Genomic DNA, 8,234 nt, shown 5'->3' on the forward strand with positions numbered 1-8,234 from the left:
AGACGTTTCCTTGCTTAGGTGGCCCCCACAATCACCAGATCTCAATCCAATTGAGCATTTGTGGGACGAAGTTAAAAGAGCCATCAGGCAGCTGGTTCCACAACCATCAAATCTCACAGAACTGGACAGTGCAATTCATCATACATGTTGTCAGATTCCTCACATCTCCTTTCAACATCTCATGGAGTCCAATGCCAAGAAGAATTGCTGCAGTATTGAAGGCAAAAGGTGGCCCAATGAAGTACGATGGGGGTGGTCATAATAATCTGGCCACTCAGTGTGTGTATACATATATCCCACGTTCAAAGGCTGTTAAATCGCGTTGCTTACCCATATCTTCCGAAAAAAATCACTTCTACTGTCGTGGTAAACAACCTGCTTCCCTATTTATAATGATCTGGCACTCTAGCAACTTCAGTGTGAAATTATAGCTAATTTGCCTACAAACGTCAGGTGGTCATAATAATTTGGCCACTCAGTGTATATCTCTATATATAAAAGTCTAAGCAACTGGCAGACTGGCTGACTGGCCAATCAGCCAATAGCTATGACATGCACTGACTACCAGGGGGCAGAGCCTCACCACAGGAGCTGCTGAGTGACAGCAACTTTGCAGAGTGCCCTCTTGCACTCTGGGACCCCTCAGGGGATGTCAGACTGCCAGTTTCAGTCTGATCCCCACAGGCCAGGCTGAGAGACCCCACCAGTGGACGAATCCATGCACCAGGCCTCTAGATTAATTGATTTCAGAGAGGAAGAGAGAGAAAGATAGAAACATCAATGATGGGGGCGGGGATCATCGATTGGCTGCCCTCTGTATGCCCCCACCAGGGGATCGAGCCAAAAACCTGGGCATGTGCCCTGACCAGGAATCAAACCCTGACCGCCTAGTTCATGGGTCGATGCTCAGCCACTGAGCAAAATTGGCTGGGCTGGAAAAAGCTCTTTAACTTCTGCCTGTGTTGCAAGTCTGAACTCCTGACCATACTGCACAGTGGCACTCCAGAGACTGACGAGCACAGTAGAATCCACAATTATGAGCAAGGACCACCATCTCCTGAGCTGGGCCCAGGCAACAGCACCACATCCCCTCAGAGCTTGTGTCCAGGGCTTTGAGGAGGTGATCTGAGCAGCAAAGGGAGCCCTCGTGCACATTGGAGCCAGAATCAACATAGATGAGGAGACACCAAAAAAGCAGCTTCCTTTCAACCATCTTAATAGGGATGTAAGACCAAAACGCCTGCTTTCCTACTGTGTCCTAGATAAAACGGAAGCAGGTGCTAGCTCTCAGGTGATGTCTCATCTAAGTTTTCTTCTCAAAGAGGTGGTTGAACAGTAACTCTAAATTTAAGGAACTCTCCAGTTACCTCCAGCTGAAAGGCAGCTTGTTTCAGCCCTACTCTTACCCCTTCCGGAAGCTTTCAGGGGCACCACTCACAGCCTTCCTCTCTCCAGCTTCTAACCAGTTGAGAAATGCACAGAAGAAGCCTGCCTGTGATAAAAGGACAATTTCTACTTTAATACTAGTGAAGCTGTTGAAAAAATAAAAACAAATTTCCACACCCCTAGGAAAAGCCTGATTGTCTTATATATACTGCAACTCACCCCGGCGACCAATCAATGTCAGCCCCTTACTCAAAAGTCAGCCAATCACAGACTCATCCCAATAAATATGCCACAGTGACCACCAAAGAGCAGCTTTATTTGAGTAACCAGGCTCCTGCAGAAGATGTATTTACTCCGTAAACTTTCGCAAATCCTCTAGTCCCTGAACTCCATACTTCTCCTATACAGCCCTATCAGCAGTTTTATAGGCAGGGCGCTCAGAAAAACTGTGCCTTTTAACTATGGTTAGCAATCAATTCGAGTTTGTTGTTTAATTTCAAATACTGAGTGAGGGTCACATCATTCTTTGACACCTTGAACCTAAGAATAGGTATGAATATAACATCCTCGGCCAGTTGCAGGTGGAGAAGTTCCATTGGCTAACTACTTAAAGTGACCATGGAGAGCCTTAGCATCCTCTTACCAATGTAATACGCAGCAGGCAGGGGAAGAGAGATTATTAGAGGAATCCTGGTTTTCACTGTCCAATTGTCTGTGGAGTGGATGTCCCCTGGATTCTTTCCATCTGGCCAAGCTTATTATAGTGGTTACTTCTTGGGGCAATCACCGATGGCCAATGATTCAATCAATCATGATTAAGTATTGAAGCCTCCATAAGAATCCAAAAGTTCTGTACAGGGTTCAGAGAGCTTCCAGGTTGCTAAACCAGAACACAGCCATGGGCCACTGTGCTGGGCCTCAAACCTCATGGGGACAGAAACTTCTTTTTGAGACTTTACCCTATGCATCTCTTCCTCTGGCTAGTGACTCATATCCTTTTATGCTTTGCATTAAACCAGTAATCCAGTGAATAAACTGGTTTCCTGAGTTCCATGAGTTGCTCTAGCCCAGTGGTCGGCAAACTCATTAGTCAACAGAGCCAAATATCAACGATTGAAATTTCTTTTGAGAGCCAAATTTTTTAAACTTAAACTATATAGGTAGGTACATTGTTATTAACTTAATTAGGGTACTCCTAAGGCTTAGGAAGAGCCAAACTCAAGGGGCCAAAGAGCTGCATTGTAGCTCTACAAAAGGATGGGTAGGGGCCGTAGAAGATTAAAATTGATTAAAATATGCCTTGCAATTGTATACATTTCTTTGGGCTATCTTTACCTTGTATGAGCACTACATTTAATCAGCAAGCTCATCATTCTATTAATTAACAAAATCATACCAGAAAACAAAAGAATTACTAGATTTACACTTTAAAGAATAGGCCATGGCTGTGACTTAAAAACAAAACAAAATAAAGGGCCTATGTAATTATTTTCCAAAAAAAGTTTTCACTTATCAATAAAAGGGAAATTTTACATTTTACTGTATTAGTCAGGATTCTCCAGTGAAACAGCACCAATAGAAGGTACCATATATATATTTTAAACTTATTTACTTATTTATATATATAAATGTAGTATACCTATACACACACACACACACACACACGTATATAGTGAGAGAAATAAAAATAGGCTTATCCTATATAATAAAAGCCTAATATGCTAAGTGTCCAGTCGTCCAGTTGGCCATTCAACCAATCAAAGCATAATATGCTAGTGATATGCTAGGGTCACTCAACTACTCACTCTGACATGCACTCACCATCAGCGGGCAGACCGTCAACTGGTCGACCAGTTGCTATGATGTGCACTGACCACCAGGGGGCAGAGGCTCTGACTGGTAGGTTAGCTTGCTGCTGGGGTCCGGCCAATTGGGACTGAGCAAGATGAGCCGAACACACCCTAGAGCCCTCCCATGGTCCATCCCCAGCTGACAAACCTCCCATGTCCCTTCCCGGCCCTGATTGTGCCCTCAGCCTGGCTGCGCCCTCTCACAATCTGGGGCCCCTCGGGGGATGAGGGTCACTCAACTACTCACTCTGACATGCACTCACCATCAGCAGGCAGACCGTCAACTGGTCGACCAGTTGCTATGATGTGCACTGACCACCAGGGGGCAGAGGCTCTGACTGGTAGGTTAGCTTGCTGCTGGGGTCCGGCCAATTGGGACTGAGCAAGATGAGCCGAACACACCCTAGAGCCCTCCCATGGTCCATCCCCAGCTGACAAACCTCCCATGTCCCTTCCCGGCCCTGATTGTGCCCTCAGCCTGGCTGCGCCCTCTCACAATCTGGGGCCCCTCGGGGGATGTCAGAGAGATGGTTTCGGCCCGACGGCAGAACGACCAGCCTCTATGACACACACTGACCACCAGGGGGCAGACGCTCAACTCAGGAGCTGCCCCCTGGTGGTCAGTGCACTCCCACAGGGGGAGCACCGCTCAGCCAGAAACTGGGCTCGTGGCTCGTGAGCACAGCAGCGGTGGCAGGAGCCTCTCCCACCTCTGCGGCAGCGCTAAGGATGTCTGACTGACAGCTTAGGCCTGCTCCCTGTGAAGAGCAAGCCTAAGCCATCAGTCGGACATCCCCTGAGGGCTCCCAGACTGCAAGAGGGTGCAGGCTGGGCTGAGGGACCCCCCCCCCCCGAGTGCACGAATTTTGTGCACCAGGCCTCTAGTGTGGTTATAAAAGTGGAGAAATCCCATGATTTGCCATCTGCAAGCAAGAGAACCAGGAAAGTCAGTGGTGTAATTCATTCCAACTCCTAGGAAGGACAAGGGGCAAGTCTGAATGCCCAAAAATCAGAAGCACCAATGAATGTCCAAGGGCAGAAGAAGATCGATATATCAGCTCAATTCACCCTTCCCCTACCTTTTCTTTTAGTCAGGCCCACAGGATGGATTGGATGAGGCTCACCTACATTAGCAAGGAAAATATTCTTTACTCAGTCTACTGATTCAAATGTTAATCTCTTCCAGAGAAACTTCACAGACACACTCAGAAATAATATTTTATCAGCTATCTGGCCACAGAAAGGCACCTAAGAGTAGAGGTCATATGGAATGAAATCTTTACCCAGCAGAGATGATAGGTATTTCCAATTAGATTCTCTTTCTTGTAAGCTTGAACTAGAGACACAGATGCTAGTTAACCAGTGGGATCTTTAGGAAGCAAAATTCTCAGGGACTTGGAGGAGTACCAATTGAGTGGCACTTACCTTCTTCCAACCACGTCCACTCTGGCTTATCTTTTTGCTTTTTTAGATACAAAAATTGGTACTTTGTTTTATTTTATGTTTTTAATTAAGATATAATTGGCAGATAACAATATATTAGTTTCAGGTGTACAACATAATGATTCAATATTTGTATATATTACAAAATGGTCACCACAGTAAATGTTAATATCCATCACCCACACATAGTTAAAAAAATATTTTTTCTGTGATGAGAACTTTTAAACTTTACTCTCTTAACAACTTTCAAATATACAAATATGTATTATTCACTACAGTCATCATGCTGTATATTACACCCCCATGACTTACTTATTTTATAACTAGAAGTTTGTACCTTTTGACGCTATTGATCCATTTTGCCCACCTACCACTCCCACCTCTGGCAACCATCACTCTCTCTAAAAATTGATGGAAAAAATATCCTCTGGTGAGGATTAACAACAACAAAAAAGGCAATAAATACACATCTATCAACAATTATTTTATTTTATTTTTAAATATATTTTTAATGATTTCAGAGAAGAAGGGAGAGGGAGAGAGAGATAGAACATATTGAGGACCATGAAGATATAAACTGCCTCCTACATTTACATTGTCTTCATACTCTAGGGCTGAGCATGGAGGTGAAACTGGCTCAGATTTGTGTCTACCAAATACACACACTACACACACACACACACACACACACACACACACACACACACACACACATAGAGAGAGACACACTTGTTTGGACCATGTATGGATGGAATTCCTGACCTTTCCTCTATGTCTATGGGCAAGGACCATCAGCTTGGACCATCTGAGGATGTCCATCTCACAGATGGATATTAACAATTACTAATATTGTGTACTTCAACCTAATCCTGAGAGTGGGTGGTTGGCCATTGAGAACCTAGGATGAGAACACACAAAGAAGCCCCCCTTCCCTCTTTAACTTCTTCACATCATGTGTTTCAAACCTAGCCCACATTTTAGTACCTACTGTGGTGGCCCAGTGTTTCCAGGGCTCACTCATTGCCTTGCTACCTGACTTCCCCTGACAGAGCACTTGTAAATTCACACAAATGCTGAAGCTAGATTATAACCCAGAAGCAGTTTAATTTCCCAGAAGCCTTTGTTATCATTGGCAATATTATCCTGTCCTTACGCAGTGAAATATGTACTTGGGTACCAAGGTTCTTAATTTCCTTGTACATCCATTTACATGTAAACTGTTGTTGATAAAATAATATATTTTATTGAAGAAATAAGCAGCAGTCTCTGGACAAGATGGCCTCCCACAACCACATCAAAATTTACACCTAAAATGCAGAACTACCATCATTCACAACCAACTAAAATCTAGTTGAAAGAAGTCCTACAGCTAGGGAATTAAAGAACCACATTGAGACTGGGAGGAGGGGCAGGGATGCAGGGTGGAATCATGGAACTGGCCACTTGTGGTGGTTTAAAATCAGAAGGGATATTTTGGCTGTGGAAGTTTCCCCGAGGAGTAAAGAGTCCCTCCCCCACACCAGGCCCCAGTGCTGGAAATAGAAGTCCCCATAACTTTCGGCTGTAAATACCAGTGGAGATTGTGGCTGAGTGGCACAGAAGCTGCAGGAGTCCTAGGCAGTTCCTCTTAAAAGGCTTACGCATGAACTTGCTTGGACTCACTTTCTCTGAGCTCCAGCACCAGGATAGTAGCTTAAACCTGGGACATTCAGGGGAGAATTCAATTATTTGGAGTCATGGCAAGAACTAAAGGAGCAGCTTTCTCCCAGACAGAAGTGCTGGCAGAGGTCAGTGTTCATTTGCTGAGCCCTCTCAGCCACAGAGCTGATAGACTGCTTCATATTGAATCTCCATCAGCCTGGCTCACACTTTTTGCACCCCGCTGGTGATTCCCTGAGATCCCACCCCACCCTACTTGCAGGCTCAACCAAGCCATTTCCAGTTGCTTTTCCATACACCTGGCCTCTCTTGCCTCATGCTTTGGACTTTGCTAAAATTTCTCAAATAAGCAGCAGCTGGAATCAGCATGCCCCATAACTCTCAATAAGTGGCCTCAGGCCTGGCACTACTGGCAGCCCACTCTGGTTCACAGCTTGGCCTCTCCTGGGCACCTCCAAGGTCAACACAAGTAGCAGCCCTTGCATATTGCTTTGTAGCTCATGCTGGGTGGCTCTGGACAGGGCACAGGCAGAGGCTGGCATTGCACCTCCTCAAAGGCCCCAGAACCAGTGCACCTGATGGTCAACTTTGACGATGCCAGATTACAACCCTACAACCCATGAGTGACAGACTCAAGGGGTGGACTCCTTGAGCACAGGAGTCCCCTTGAAGCAAGTCCTGCTCCATAGGGTCGGCTCCTGCACAGCAGCTCTCAACTGTAGTTGCAGTTGATCCTCACAACTGATTGGCCTGGAGGTCAATCCCTCCCTCTGACACAAACATAAATCAAGGTTCAACTACAACAGACAGTGCCCATAGCTCACACAGGGGGTGCACCTGGAATGCCCAGCTCAGGTGACTGGGGAGGCTGAGCCACTGGGCCCTACAGGACACCTACTATACAAGGCGACTCTACCAAGTCCAAGAGACATAGCAGACCTATCTAATACATAGAAACAAACACAGGGAAGCAGCCAAATTGCAGAGACAAAGAAACATGTCACAAATGAAAAAAAAACAGGAGAAATATGCAGACAAAGAAATCAATTTAATGGAAACAAGAAATCTACTGGATACAGAGTTCAAAACAATGGTTGTAAGGTTGCTCAAGGATCTTTATGAGAGCTTCACGGGACTCAATGAGAATTTTACGGGACTTAGTGAGACTGTCAAGGATCTCAGTGAGAATTTCAAAGACATGAAAAAGGACAAGTCAGAAATTAAGAATAAACTAACTGAAATAGAGAATAATTTACAGAGATTCAACAATAGAGGATTCCAAAAATCAAATTAATGATTTGGAATACTGAGGAAGCAAAAAACACCTAAACAAAAGAGAAAAAAAAAAAGTCCAAAAATATGAAGATAGTTTGAGAAGCCTCTGAGACAACTTCAAGCATACCAACATTCAAATTATGGGGGTGCCGAGAGAGAGAGAGAACAATATATTGAAAACCTATTTGAAGAAATAATGATAGAAAACTTTCCCTAACCGGTGAAATAAATAGACTTACAAGTCCAGGAAGAGCAGATAGCCCCAAGCAATAGGTACCCAAAGAGGCCCATACCAATACACATCATAATTAAAATGCCAAGGGTTAAAGACAAAGGGAGAATCTTAAAAGAAGCAAGAGAAAAACAGTTAGTTACCTACAAGGGAGCACCCATACTACTGTCAGCTGATTTCTCAACAGAAACTTTGTAGGCCAGAAGGGAGTGGCAAGAAATATTCAAAGTGATGAATAGCAAGGACCTGCAACCAAGATTATTCTACAAGACTATTGTTTAGAATTGAAGGTCAGATAAAGAAATTCATCCAGCCAGCATGGCTCAGTGGTTGAGCATTGACCAAGAACCAGGAGGTCATGGTTCAGTTCCCAGGCAGGGCACATGCGT

This window comes from Myotis davidii, unplaced genomic scaffold (genome assembly GCF_000327345.1).
Source record: "Myotis davidii unplaced genomic scaffold, ASM32734v1 scaffold384, whole genome shotgun sequence".
Taxonomy (NCBI): domain Eukaryota; kingdom Metazoa; phylum Chordata; class Mammalia; order Chiroptera; family Vespertilionidae; genus Myotis; species Myotis davidii.